This window comes from Sminthopsis crassicaudata, chromosome 1, assembly GCF_048593235.1.
Source record: "Sminthopsis crassicaudata isolate SCR6 chromosome 1, ASM4859323v1, whole genome shotgun sequence".
Classification (NCBI taxonomy): domain Eukaryota; kingdom Metazoa; phylum Chordata; class Mammalia; order Dasyuromorphia; family Dasyuridae; genus Sminthopsis; species Sminthopsis crassicaudata.
The window spans coordinates 700,273,805-700,289,541 of record NC_133617.1 but is presented as its reverse complement, the minus strand read 5'-3'; the positions used below and the strand labels follow the sequence as shown (position 1 = coordinate 700,289,541).

The 15,737-nt window shown below is 37.8% G+C and overlaps 1 long non-coding RNA gene across 3 annotated transcripts in view; it reads left to right on the top strand.

Moving 5' to 3' along the window:
* Nucleotides 1-1,435: 1,435 nt before the first annotated feature.
* LOC141555766 (uncharacterized) overlaps nucleotides 1,436-15,737 on the top strand; it is a 73,487-nt gene continuing 59,185 nt past the window's right edge. For all 3 annotated transcript variants that reach the window (XR_012486338.1, XR_012486337.1, XR_012486332.1), the window contains exon 1: nucleotides 1,436-1,547. This is a non-coding gene — a long non-coding RNA (uncharacterized LOC141555766). The remainder of the gene's footprint in view (nucleotides 1,548-15,737) is intronic.

Sequence of the window (15,737 nt, the reverse complement as noted above, 5' to 3'; positions counted from 1 at the left end):
TCTTTTTAATGTTTAACAGCATAGCATCAATATTGCCCTATTTTTACTGATGAAAAAACAAGTCTCATCAGTAGATGAAGGCAGGAAAGTCAGAGGAGGAGGAAGAGGAGGAGGAGGAGGATGGAATGTTCTTATCCTGCCTTTTCAGTCCTAGTCAATGCTCCCTGAGACCCCATGTGGGCTTTTCTTGGCAAAGATATTGGAGTGGTTTGTCATTTCCTTCTCCAATAAGGTCATACATTTAGAGGTAGAAGGTACTTTAGTGATCATACAATCCAACTAATTCATTTTACAAATGAGAAAATTGAGACCCAGAGAAGAGATGACTTGCTTATAGTTCCCAGTGGCAAAACTGTTATCAGTGCTCTCTGATGAGCTTGGGCTCTGATTTTGAGCTTTGATGTACTATATGTATGTGTATGTATGTATACATATATGTATATATGTATTGTAGATATATAGGTTTGTATATGTATATCCATATACACACATATATGTAATATATATTATATACATATATCTTTCTCGTATATATAAGGAGAAAGAGAATATATACATATGTATATGTATACATTATATACATATATATTTCTCCTATATATAAGGAGAAAGAAAGACAAAAAGAAAAAGAGATGCACATTCAGAACTGTTTTGAAGTGTAATTCAATTGTATTTGAACTGTAATTTCATCCTGAAATTTTCTCGATCAGCAAAGATGAGCAATTTCTCTCTAGCTCTGTAACAGAACCTCTGTTATTTTTGAGAATTATCTGGGGGCATTTAGAGGTTAAGTGTCATGCCCATGGTTACATAGCCTGTATGGGTCAAAGGTAAGACTTGAAGCCAGACATTCCTGACTCCAAAGCTGGCCTCTGTCCACCATTTTTCCCTGCCTCTCCGAAATGTCTATGAATTCAGATAGATTAGCTGCCTGTAGATATGAAAATGTATCTATAGAAATTCAGAGGAAAGGTTGATTCAAACTTAAAAATAATGCAGTTCAAATTTAAAGCAGATTTTTTAAAAAAAATTAATGTGGAAATTCATTCAGTTCTTGATGAGTTAAAACATAATAAAATTAACAAAAGTGTTTGATAAATGCTTATTGAATGAGTGAATAAATGGCACCTCATAGTTTGGGTTAAACTCAGCAGAAGATTTGTATTTTTAAAAATTTCATTGTTGTTTTTTCTAACTCACTGCCTATTCATTCACTAAAGTTTTATTTACTGATTTAATTTGTTTTGATGACAATCAAGCAATCAGCTAACACCTTCTGAGAATGTAGGCAGCCCCAGCCTTGTTTTCCACCCTTTCAGGGTACTTAGAGAAAGAACACCCAGTCCCTGTCCCTGCCCTCAGGGAACTCACAGCTTGGGAGAGGAAGATAAGAATGGGAAGAATGATAAAATGAAGGAAAAGAACAGAATTCAGTAATCATCTGTGTTTTCTGATTCTAGGAGTTTATAGGAGTTCACAGAAAAGAGCCATATTGTGAATCAGAAGTCAAGGGGTATCTTTATGGAGGAGAAAGAACTCAATCAGAGGTATGCTAGAATCAGCTCCATTGGACTGGTAAGAGCTGATTATCAAATTTTCAGTGTGAGGGTTTATATTTGAAAATTTGCAAATGACACAAATCTGTATTTGATTTATTATTGTTTTGATTTTTAGATTTTTAAAAAGTGATGGAGAAAATGTTAATAATGTAGATTAAACTTTAAAAGTGTCAAGGGTATTTATTTTTGTCATAAAACATATACCAGGAAGCCATTGACACTCAAATTGGTTATTAAAGTATAATTTACCCAGGCAAAGAATAAGGGGAAAGATTCTTCCCTCCTTCACCATACTGCCAAAGGTGTCCATGATATTCACAGGTTAAGGGAGGGAAAAAGCAATATCTCTGTTAGTATGAAGCTAATGGAGATTGGTGACGATGCTTTTGTATTTGTATGTCCTTAATAAAATATTTCCTTCCTTCCTTAGTTCTTACTCTACAATCTGATAAAGAAAAAGGAAGGAAGGAAGAAAGAAAAAAAGGAAGGTAGGGTGGGAGGGAGAAAGGAAGGAAGGAAAGAAAGAAAGAAAGGGAGGAAGGGAGAAAGGGAGGAGGGAAGGAAGGGAGAACAGAAGGGAGAGAGAGAGAAAGGGAAGAAGGGGGAAGGAGAGAAGGAAAGAAGGAAAGAAAAGGAGGAAGGGAGGAAAAAAGGAAGGAAGCTTTATTTTCTTGATTTAAAATTTGGCCTAAAATACATACCAGCTGTGTGAACCTGAGAAAGTCATTGAACTCTGTTTGCATTGTGTATAAAATGAACTGGAGAGGGAAATAGCAGCCATTCCAATATCTTTGCCAAGAAAACATCAAACGGGACCCCAAAAAGTAGAACTCGGCTGAAAATGACTACTATGGTTTTCCTTAAATTGATCCTAAAATCTGGCTTTCTCTATCTTCTAATCACTGTTCCTGGTTCTGTCCTTCAATATCATCCAGTTCCTTCCTTATTCCACAGGGAAGTCCTTCAAATATTTGAAGTCAGCCATCATGACCTTCCCACCTCTTCCATAAGCCTTCTCTTCTCCAAGTTAAATATGGCTATTTCCTTCCATGAATCTAATGTAATTTGAGTTTTAATCTAGCTGAACTCCCTCACTTTACAAAGGGCCCAGAGAAGGAATGTGACCTGCCCCATTACAAAGCCAAAACTAGAACCCAGAGTCTCTTATTGCTTCGGATCTTTCTTTGCTTTGGCTCCTAGCCCAGTGCTTCATTTCTTCCAGCTTAGGGGTTGTGACCCATTTTGCCTCCATGCCTCCCCACTCTATATTTGAGTCTCCGCCACCTTCTGCTAGACCCCTTGGAACAACCAATCCATCTGCCTGCCTAGACTTGTACCCATCATTGCTACGACCAGACCAACACCCCTGCCTGGGGCTCCCCCAACCCCACCTTTCCCCATCCAGAGCTCCCCACACCTGCTTATTTAGAATCAGGTCCCTGTTTTTTCCCTCTTGTTTTGGCTGATGCCTCAAAGGCTGATGCAGCCTGTTTACTTGGAATCAGCTTCCGGCCTGCCCTTCTCCCCTGCCTGCTCCTCCCATTTCCCTCCCTATAGGAATTAAACTCCCAATTCTGGCTCTTTGCCTGCACCCTGGCCATATCCACAACCTTAATTTGATTTTCAGTGCTGGACTATCTGGTCCAGTTTTTCCTTATATTCACCCAGACCCCAGCATACTTTCCTTTCCCATCTGTATTTTTACACCCCAGTACACTGGGCTTAAATCATGTTTGCAACGGGCAGCACATTGGAATGATTGGCTGGCACCTATTTAAAAAAAAAGAAAAGAAAAGAAAAAGAAAATAGTATTGGCTGACCCAAAACACCCAGCAGAATTCTCAGCACATACTTGACTGGGTTCCTCCCCACAGCCCACATACCATGTTGTTTTCTCATTATTGCTCTTCTTTTAGGCTAACTGCAAATTGTTGTTCAGAAGTCATCTCTTCATAATCTTTTGACAAAACCATTCAAAAAAAGCCCACCTCAGAACTGCCCCAAGACTTCGGCATAAGTAGAAGGTAGTAGGGTTCATTCTGTCACAGAAAGTCAAAGCTGGAGGGGAACACCTTAGAACACAGAATGTCAGGATTGAAAGAGACTCTAGGACAGACATAATGTCAGAAGTGGAAAGGACTTTTATACCTAGAACTTCAGAAATGAAAGGGACCTTGGGACAGAAAATTTCTAAGTCAGAGCATGTCTTAGAACATAGATTATTAGTTGGAAGGGACCCAAAGGCATCATTAAGGTGTGTAACCATGGAATTTTACTTATTTTTTAAAAAGGTAAACATTTAGGGAATACTCAGTTATAAAGAACATTATTGTTATTTATCAAACTAAAGGAATCAAAACAAAATTTTTTAATTTAACTAAGCTTTAAAGAATAAACACAAAATACCAATTTTTGAGACATTTATGTGTGCCAAGGTAATACCCGGCACAACCCGTAAGCATGCCTTTGTTTACGTAGACCTTAGAGCATAGACTGTCAGAGCTGGAATGGAATTTAAAACATAAATATCAGAGCTGCTAGTAGCCTTAGAACAAAGAATGGTGAGATGAAAAGGTGATCTTAGAGATGATCTAAAATTTATAAAGTGTAACTTAGAGTCCCAGAGAATGGAAGTGACTCAGAAGGTCACAGAATAATTAGTTAGGTACAGAATTCAGGTCTTCCAAATCCTAATCCAGATTCTCTATTTTACTGTGGTGACTCCTCCTTTGGATCTATTGAAATTCTAGAAGCCCCCCTATTCCAAGGAATCGGGTGCATTGTTCAACTTGGGTATTACCTATGCTCATTAATATGGCCTCTTATTGACCAATCCTAGATCCATGTCAGTCAAAGGCTGATTCATTTCCATGTAATTTCCCCAATTAAGTCATAATAATAATATCATAGTAAAGAACATTTAAAACAAAATTCAAGATAACTAATTACAAATTAAATCAACAAACAAGCATTCTCCCCATCATTTCCTGAAGTTTTAATTGCTTAAGCCTATAGGATTGGAGGCTGAGTCCATTCTAGTATATTTCTTTAGCATTATAGGAGAGGGATACACTCAGTTTCAGTCACATCACCTAGTTAAAAGATCAGTATTATAGTCAGTCTCTCTTTGGGGATAATTCTGTTCACATCTCACTACAGCAGTGTAAGTAAATATTGGTTCAGTATTCAGCACAGTATTCATATGAAAAATGAAAACAGAGGTTACTCTGAGAGTGTTGTCCTTCAACACATATGCCAGAAAAAAGAAAAAAAAACATGAAGGCCAGCTATCAGATGACATTTTCTCCCCTGTTTCTCTTAAGTTATCCCTCTGCTAAAAGTTGCTGAACTATAGGGATATGGGAGGTATAATTCCCAAAAAGAATATGGAACAGGTACCCTGTTCTTCCTCTTCTTGCATTATGTGCAATTACCACAGCAAATTGAACATCTGAATGGGGCAGATGTGGAATAGTGTGCTTTAGATAGAATATATAGGTTTATGACTCAACTCTGTCATTGACTAGCTCTATGATATTGAAGTTCATTGTTCTTAGATGTCAAGTAAAAATGATAATACATTGCTTACCTTATGGTATTGTTGAGAAAATTAGTATGATATTTGTAATATGTGTTATAAATTTTGGAGATTTATGAAAACAGAGAAGAATTAGAGGATCAGGGATGTTATACAAATTCCTTTTAGTAGAAATAAACTTTTTCCCATATGTCTGAACTTCCATTTCTAAGATCTGGAGCTAAATTTCATGTCCTGCATGATGAAGTACAAAGAACAAGCGTCTAGAAGTCAGCCAAATTGGATTTTGCTCCCACCACTAACCTACTGTGGGACCTTAGATGTCCTTAGACTAAAGTCTAAGAAGACTAAGGTCCTTACAAGACCTTAGACTTCATTTCTATAAACCCATTTTCCACATATGAGATAGTTTTAGTAGATGACCTCTAAGATTTCTTCATGTTACCTGATTATAAATTTCTTAAGGGCAAAACACAAAGAATGCAAAGTTGTGTAAATCTCCCATTGCTTATTATGCAGTTTTCCCTGGGGAGGGAAGGCAGTGATGATGGTCTTGTTTTTGCTCAATAATAAGAACGAGGTCCTGGACAGTCTCAGAATCACACAGGCAGTTTTGTACTTTATTCAATACTAGGAGGATTTGGGGGAAAACAACAAGCTCTCTGGTTTTTAGAGACTTGTCAATTTTCTTTATAATTCTTTCCTTTCATGTGTGGCAGAGCTTACTTCCTTAGTCTAAGAGTGTTAATTGTGTGGCTTTATCCAATTAGAGTCTTGGCTTGAGCCCTCACCCATTGGGAAAACTACATCTTCCTTTCTTTTTGTGTAGATGAGCATTGCGGAAAAGAATTAACCAAACAAAGCACACTGTATACAATTTCTTTACTCATGACCAAAGAAAGTAGAAGAAAAGGAGTGAAATAAACATATATTAAAACAATTATCATGTGATTTCTCCTAGACCTAGGCAAGCTTTAACAAGTCTTTTAGGAATGTCCTGAAATCCAGGGCTATGGGGTACAATTTAAGTGGCTTCCTTATCCGCTGTTCTCATTGGAACCCAGGAAATGTTCTCCAATTCTATTCAATTCACAATCCTCAAGGTCAATGTCTAGTCAACTGATGGGATTCATGATTGATTTAACAAGTTATGGCTAAGTACTTCACTCTGGAAACTCTTCCAGGATTTCTTGCCTCAATAACCATCTCAAGGGCCTCTTCCAGCTCAGAGACTATCATAGTCTCATCATAAAAAAATAACTGTAGGACTTTGTCTTCCTTTCACCCTTCCTCTTCCCAAGGTTGGAGTGCCAGCTCATGTCATTTCCTTCTAAAGACCTTGATTCTTTTTTAATCACCCACAGTTTTATGGACAGACTAAACACAAAGTTTTATCATATGGGGAATAGATAAAACTTCCTTGAAACCCAAAGTCAGCACAAAACAAATAGTTGTTGAATTGAATCAGATCAAATTGACTAGATTGCAGAATGTCAGAATTTCAAGCAACCTCAAAGGTCATCTAATCCAACCCATGGTTGAACTTCCTACCATGTATCTGACAAGTATTCACACAGTTTTTACTCAAATACTTACATTGAGAAGAACTCATAATTGCCAATAATCTTAACCAATGAGTTAACTACCCATTCCGCTTTGGAATAGCTATAATAGTGAAGATTTTTCTTTATATTAAGCCTACATCTATTTTTTCTATAATTTTTACTCATTGAACAGATTGGGGTAGTTCTCTCTTTTTTAATAAAAGCCCTTGCCAAAAACTCTAACTGGATAAAACCATAGCTTGAAGATGACTTGTGAAATCCTTTCCAGCTCTGAAATTCCACCAGTTTTCCAGATCTAGACAGGCACTCTTAGAAAACCGGCAGGGGGGGGGGGGGGAGAAAACCAAGTATCCAATGTTCCCATCCATATCCAGCCCATCAAAACTCAGCTACTCTCCTTATCCCCAAACCACAATTCCTTTCTGCAACATTCCCCAATTCCCTGGCTGCAGCTTCCCAGTTCAGAGCAACAAGAAAAAAAAAATCTCAAAACCCAAAAAACAAAAACCAAAAACCCAAACCACACAACTCACCAAGCTCAGAATCTGATCAGAACATCTTGGTAGGAATTCCAGACCCTTCCTGTTGTCCAAGTACCTTCCAATTTCATGCTGATCGGGTTCTCCTGATAACCCTCTGAAACTGACATTCTAGAAGAGAACAGTACACATGTGGGAAATTCCCAAACTCCCACCAGATAAGAAGTGAGCCTCAGCTTTTTGGAAATAAAAAATATTTCTGTAATACCTCATTTAACTGACATAAGCAAAGGATGCTTCCACAAAAGTCATTCCTCAATGTCTCATTTTGTTTGGGGGGTCAGTGACCTTGGGTTTTCAAAGTCTGTGTCAATAAAGAGACAATTCTGGCAAATCTCAAAGGGCTTGTAAAGGTTTACCCCCCCTCCCCTGCCTTACACACGCACATATACATTTAGACTTCCACAAAGTTGAGAGTTAAGGGACAAAGAGAGACAATGAAATGTAAGAGTGATGTCATTTCAGGTGAAGCATTTCACAATAAGTGGGAAACCTTTGGCATTCATTACCTCAATTGCCTATAAAAAAGCCATTAGGAGACAATGAACATACTCCTGGGATATGAGTTGCTTTAGAAACTTTCAGTCACTTATTTGCATAGATCCAACAGGAATTGAGACTTATATTGGATGGTCATGACATGTTAGGATGAGAGAGCCCAGCACTGTAACAAGGAGTGATTGAATAGAAAAAGAATTCCTATTTCTTTACTCCCTGCCTTAGAGGTGACAAACTCAGAGCTGAGACCCTTTATTTTCTCTGAAAGAATGAGTAGTAGCCCAAACTAAAAGAACATAGCAGCACTCTGGCTAAAAGAACCAGGGGACCCAACCATGCCTGAGGCTAAAGATAATGGCGTCTATAGCTAATAACTGAAGAGAAGTAAATCAACCCCACTAGCAGAGATGTCATGCTTTGCACAAGCATGCTCAGGTGAGCAGTGTGATTTGACCATTTTCTTCCATCAGTCATCAGTGGCTATTTCATCACTGTGTACTTTGTGGGTCTCCCTGGAGAAAGGATATCAATACCTTGCATTTCCAGTTGAGTTGCCTTAGTCATATGTTCCCTCCATGCATGTTTCTCTATTTCTATACTTCAAGTATACTCTCCATGCCCCCCATAGATTCTGTATGTCTTTGTAAGAGAGTATTCACCAGGTTTGTTGGCAGGTAATTATTCTTTTTAGTAAACCATTTGAGCAAACATCTTTTTAAAGAGCTAATTGCTTCTACTTGCTGTTTGTTCATGGAAAACCCACTGGTGGGGACTTGCAAACTAGGGTGTTAGGAATGGTCACCCACCCCTAGAATCTATTGCTCCCCTGCCAACACCATCTGCCAGTGCAAATGTAAGTTGGATTGGGGGAGAACCCATGGGAAATGGTACAGGATTATGGATCTTATTCTAAAACTAGCCTACGTAAATTCAGAAAAAATCATCACCATGAGGTGGACTTTCATATGATGACTCCATTTTGACCAAAGCAATTCATGGAGCTATCTACTAAGATATGTACTACATGTTCTTTCAAAGACAAAAACCTGGCTTCCTCAGAACTTTAGCTTTAAGTTAGTCACCTCTAAAGGACTAATAGATATAGAAATTTTTCTATTCAAGGATGGAGAGTTTCTCACTTTACATAAATTTGCATATGCAAATTTGACTTTATGTAAAGAATTATGAAAGAAATCCATATTTGGAAAAAAATCCAGCCCAAATTATGCTAGTTTTACTATACAATACCATTTCTCTTTCTCTTTGCTTCTGCCTCTTGGTCTGTCTGTTCCATGGTCTCCATTCACCAAATAAAACAAAACAAAATACACTAAAAAAAATGTCCAAGTGAAAGCAGAAGAAGGGATACATGGAGAGCCCAGTACTTCTGCTGCCACAACCAGATTGGGGGTTTGGCTTGAGACTTCCAACACCAAGAGAGGCATTTGTTGCTTTACTTTACTTACCTGCTCATATGTCTGTCTGTTGCATGTCTATTTTCTGCCCATCTGCTAGTTCAGTCTGAGACTCCTAATTATGACCTCGGGTTTTTACTTAGCTCTCACGGGAAGCATGACCCTGACACCTAACCTCGCTAAGATATATAATGCTCTGTCTCTTGTGATCATTCCTGATCCTATGAGTTCAGAGGAAAGAATTTTAAATATGCAGATGGAGAACTTGGGTTCAAATCCCACCTAGGATTCTTCCACACTGGCCACCCATAACTGGGTGCTGATCCCCAAAAGCCACCCATGCATTTTTCTGAAGAGAAGGAAAGGTCACATTCAGCCACCCACCCCCAAACTCCTTCAGCAGAGCCATGGCTGACGCCTTTCCTGAGCCCCACCACAAGCATCCAAGCAATGTTATAAACATGCTTCATTACAGGGAAGCCATGTCCTACTCTGGCTCTCCCTGCCTCCCTTGACAAATTGGGCCAAATAGAAAATCTTGCAACTCTTTCCCTGTGACCCAGAAACAAGGGAAGAGAGAATGTCTTTGACAATGAGATGGGACAACCAAAGCCCATAAGACTCTATCTTCCTTCTTTGTTTCACTCATGTTACATTTGGATGAGCTTGTATTATAGAAGGGAGAAATGTTTAAAAACACTGAAGACAGACTATTTCCAACTTGGAGCCCTGTATGTTCACCAACTCATTAATCCCACCTCAACTCACCCAATTTAAACAAGAGTGCCAGACTCAAGCACAAGCATTCTGCCCCTACTATAGACAATGATTTGCAATGTGACTTTGGGTATGACATTTCACTTCTATGTGACTCAATTCTTTCTTTTGTAAAATGACAGAGTGGAAAAAGATCATCTTTAAGGTCTTTCCCACTTTAACAAAGATATGATCAGCCCACAAATATTTTTTAAATATTTACTATAATGCCAGGTACTAAGAAAGGCAAAAACAAAGGTTCTTGCCTTCAAAGAGCTCACTTTCTAATGAATGAAACAACAAATCAGACAGTGTCCATTGGCTTTAATCTCAGTGCAGCTCAGATTTCCAGACTCAAGAGATCCATAAGCCTCAGCTTCAACAGCAACAAGGGCCATGGATGTGACACTGGGACTAGCTGAGAATCAAATGAAAAATATATAAAGTGTTTTGTAAAATTTAAAGTTCTTCCTCATAGCTAATCTACTGCAAGGTGTTGTGCTCGGTGCTAGTTAATCTAATTTATCATTTGAGCTAAATTGTTAGTGGATGCATATTCCATTCTCCTCAGGTATAGATCTGTACTTACATAGAATATTCTGGAGAAACAATGTTTGCAGTGGACTTTAATGGTAATAATAGAGTTGGGGAACATGGTAGAGCGAGAGGCTCAGAGAAATGTTTAAAGCAGTCTTCACATTACTCTTGGTATATATAGTTTGTCCCAGTGATTTTTTTAACAAGCAGGCCATTGATGACTTAGGAGATCAATTAATCAATCCATAAATATTTATTGTGTCAATCATTATGCTAAGCAATGGAAATAAAAAAGAAGTGAAAGACTGCCCCTGACAAAGCTTATGATCTAATGGGGGAGACAATAAGCAAACAAATTATATAGAACATTAATAGGAAATAATAAGAAGAAGGGTTGGGAAAGATTTCCTATAAAAGTTTAGTTGTATCTTAACAGTAGCCAGGGAGGTCAGTAGGTAGAGTTGAGAAAGGAGGGCATTCCAGGGATGAAGGGGAAACAACCAGAGCTGAGAAATGATCAGTTTTAATCATGGAACATCAAAGAGACCTCTGTCAGTAGATCACAAGAGTATATACTGGGAAGTAAGGTACTAGAAACCATGGAAGATGGGTATGGGGAAGAGGGTAGGCTAGGAAGGCTTCTCAATGACAAAAGGAGCATTTCATATTTTATCCTGGAGTCTATAGGAACCTCTGGAGATTATTGGGCTTGGCTTTAAGAAAATCACATTAGTGGTTAAATGGAGGATGGATTAGAATAGGGAAAAACGCAAGGCAGTGGCTATTGCAAAAGTCTAGGGAAGACCTAAGGTCGATTGCAGGCAGCTAGGTGGTACCATAGTGCACAGAGGGCAGGACATGAAATAGGGAGAACTCATCTTCCTGAGTTCAACTCCAGCCTCAGATACTTATTAGCTGTGGGATTCTGGGCAAGTCATTTTTACTCCTTCTGCCTCAGTTTCCTTATCTGTGAAATTAACTGGAGAAGGAAATGGCAAACCACTCCAGTATCTTTGCCTACAAAACCCCAAATAGGGCTATGAAAAGCTAGACTAAAATTGACTAAACAATATATACAAAGTTCAATTACTAACAAACATTTAATAGTGTTGAGACTCTGGGCAAGTCACCTACTCTCTACCTCACTTGCTTCATATGTATAAAATGTGTTGCAGTACTAACACACACAAAAAATCCATATGTAAATGTTAGTATTGTTATTAGCTTCGGGATCAGTTTGTGGACAAAGAAATATCTAAAGAGAGATAAGAATTCATAGGGCATGAGCCTCACACCTGAAGGACTGATGTGAAATACAGAAGCAGCTGTGGGGCTGGTGGAAAGAGCATTAGGTCTAAAGTCAAGACCTTGGTCCAAAACTATTACTCACAACCTAAGTGGCTTAAAGCAAGTTCCCTTTCTTCCTTGTTTTTCAGCTTCCCAATTTATAAAATGTCTGGTCTTTGAGACTGCAATGAAAAGATTTGTAAATCTCACAGCATTATGGAAATGTTGACTCTTATTAGATCAGCCCTTTCTGATGGGATGGACCCCTTAGGTAACCAGGAAATTACAGCTAAAGGCTACCATAATATTGTAGTTTGAATCTTGTCCAATTAAATCCTAGGATCATCTGTGACACTTTTACAGAAAAAGTAGCCAGACCCATACTGTGGAGAGAAGGGAAGAAGGCTGGTAGATAATTGCTCCTATTGGCAGCTTCTAAGTTCCCTTAGTGCTAAATCTTCAATCATATGTTTTAGGTTCAAAATATAAGGCATGCTACTTACTACCTGGGCAAGCTTAGATAAGTAACTTCTCATTTCTGGGTCTGTCTCATTTGTAAATTGAGGAAGTTAAAGAAAATGACTTGTAAGGTTCCTTCTAGTTCTGAAAATACGATTCTATGGTCCTATGACCAGCATAGACAATTTCTCTTCACTCTCCTATAGTGTCACCAATTTTATTCAGACATACACTTTTATGTTCTCTGAGTACTACCCTAGGTTTCCCCATGATGCCTGACAGGGAGAGGATAATCAAGCATTTATTCGTGCCAGACACTTTTACAAATATTATCTTAGCTGTTCCTCACAATAACACTGAGAGATGCATTGTTATTTTCTTTCTCATTTTGCTGGTAGGAAACTGAGGCATATAGAAGGTAACTGGCTTACCCAGAGTCACATTTGAACTCCAGTTTTTTCTGACTCCAGGCCTGTGCTCCAACCATTGCACCATCTAGTTCTTAAAAGGGTCCCTCTCATATTAGCTGCAAAATATCTCATTTGTGAAAAAATTCTTCACTAGAGAAAAATGGACCAGGTTTCTTCTAACCCTAAGAAATCTCTATTAACATCCTTGGGATGATTCAGGAAGAATCTTATCAGTCATCCGGACCAAGTAAGTGATAGAGAAGCTAGCACGGCTAAGGGGAATTGTAGAAGGCAAAACATTGTGCTGATGGCAACTTAAGTTATCAGTCTCTAAGGAATATTTGCATTTATCAAGTGAGGGTCTAAAATGTCAAAAGACTTTTAGTACCCAAAAGATGGAATCTATAATGATTAAATTTCAGGCATTAGTAGGGAAGGGTCTCTTCCAGTTTGGGGAATACTTGAGCCATCTCAAAGTGGCTCTCCAGAGTGGACTGTTAGATTTTCAATATGAGTATTCATACTTCAGAAATCTGTAAACTCTACAAATCAGTTTTTGATTTATTGTTTTGTTGAAAAGTGATGGAGAAAATGCAAAATATGCCCACAATTCCCTCTCTTAGAGAACCAATTGTTAAACATTTACTGGCACACTTGATGCTTCTAGCTCTTCGTCAATAAAAACAGTTCTGGGCCGGATAGGTAGGATTGTGGTTCCCTCCTGGTGTTCCTATATGAAAAAATCACTCAGGTGGAAAGAAATCAAGGTAAGGTTTTTAGTAAGGGTTGGATCAAATGGTTTCTGAGGTCCTTCAAATCTCATATTTGATGTATAACTTGGGTTTTAAGCTTGGAACATTTTGCAAAAGACTTTTCTAAATGGTGGAAAGAAAGATGACTTTCTGCATGACAGATTTTGTTTGGAGAAGACATTTTCCATTTATGCTTTGAGATATATGCAATACACATATACACATGCATGCGTGCATGCGCACGCATACACACACACACACACACACACACACTTCCAGATTCTCTTTGAGAAGAGACCTTGGGAAGTAGCCAATGGGAAGTAGAAAAGTTGGTACTTCAACATGTCCTTGATTTCCGGGTTTCCTTCTTAGAAACTTGAAAGAATTCCCCTGGAATTTTCCCCTGTAAAATCACTCACATCTAAAGATCTTATTCATCTTTTTTATATTTTCTGGTACATGCTAATCTGTAAAAGTTCTATGATTATTGTTTGGTAACTGTTTGGATAAATGGATTTACTCATCATTCACTAATTGTGATGATCTTTTGTGTAACTAGTGAGTGTAGCCTTAGGAATTTAACAAAGGCAGACTGAGGCAATTCTCCAAGTGAGGTCCTTTATTATCAGGAGCATATAGCCTGGTAACAAAGGAGTCTTATTAGATTTGCCCAAGCTGTTAATGAATAGATACCCTTTAGAAAAACTGCCTGATTGCATGTACCTTCGGATTCTAATGTTTATTGTGCAACAAGAAAATGATATTCGCACACATGTATTGTACCTAGACTATATTGTAACACATGTAAAATGTATGGTATTGCCTGTCGTCGGGGGGAGGGAATAAAGGGAGGGGGGGTAATTTGGAAAAATGAATACAAGGGATAATATTATAAAATATATATATATATATATATATATATATATATATATATATATATATATATATATATATATATATAATAAAAAAAAAAAAAAAAAAAAGAAAAGCTGCCTGATTTGTTAGAGATTGGAGATCTAAAGAAATAGATGGATTCATGTAAAAAATATTGGTAATAAATATAATCCAACATTAATTTTCCTCATTGGCATTTGGTTGGAAAGCAACAAGCCTGTAAAAATAAAGTTGATTTCTCCTTCCCCTTTAAGAAGTAGTAATTAGGAAAACTAAAGGCTTTCTAGCTTTTTCAGCCTCTTTCCTCTAAATTGTACTTTTTTAGTTAATTGTTTTTTTTTTCTAGTTACAAATGTATATTTGCTTTTTAAATACATATTTCTTTATGATCATGTTGGGAGAAATCAGAACAAAAGGAAAAAATCACAAGAGAAAAAAAAAAAAAGAAAAAAGAAGTGAACATAATATGTGTTGTTTTACATTCAATCTCCATAGTTCTCTTTCTGAATGCAGATGGCATTTTCCATCCAGAGTTATTTGGGATTGTCTTGGATCATTGAATCACTGATCACTGAGAACACTCAAGTCTTTCATAAGTTGATGATTGTACAATCTCACTATTACTTTGTACAATGTATTCCTGGTTCTGCTTGTTTCATTCAGCATCAGTTCATGTAAATCTTTTCAGGCCTTTCTAAAATCAGTTTGTTCATCATTTTTTATAGAACAATAATATTCCATTAGCTTCATACACCACAACTTATTCAGCCCTTCCCCAACTGATGGACATCTACTCATTTTTTGATTCTTTGCTAACACCAAAAGCTGCTACAAACATTTTTACACACTTTTCCCTACCTAAATTGTACTTCTAAAACACAGATATTTAAGGTAATAGATAGATATAAAGCCATCCTTTTGTCCCCTTCTCTTGCTTCTTTCCAATCAGGAAGCAAAATCTTCTTGGGAGGTGGGCAACATTCGTTCTGTAATTCTCTCTGTCTCTGTTTCTGTTTCTATGTCTCTTTTTCTATATCTGCCTCTGTGTATGTCTGCCTCTGTTTCTGTCTCTTTTTCTCTCTCTCTGTTTCTGCTTTCCCTCTGTTAGGTTCTTACTAAGTGCTAATGATATAATGAGATATTAGGTTCTTACTAAGTGCTAAGTCGGTACTTGACAATTCTCTAGTTCCAGCCATGACTGGGAGTTTTACTTGTGAATTTCTGGGGAAGAGCTTGCATGCTTAGGAGGAGCAAGTTTATTGGTTGAAGTAATTTTTCCCAGAAGCCCTTGCATTATCCCATGCCCATTCTCTGGGAGGATAAAAGAGGAAAGTCACTACTCTGGACCAGAGTTGATGGCAACTGTCTGGAGACAACGGTTCTCTACAGGAAGAAGAATCTGTCTGAGAGATTTGAGTTGACACAGCAAATCTCCTCCCAGAGAGCGATCGGCAGCTTCTGGAGACAACAGCACATTAACCGCCCCCCCCCATGCACACACATGTATATATAGAGATATGTATATTTA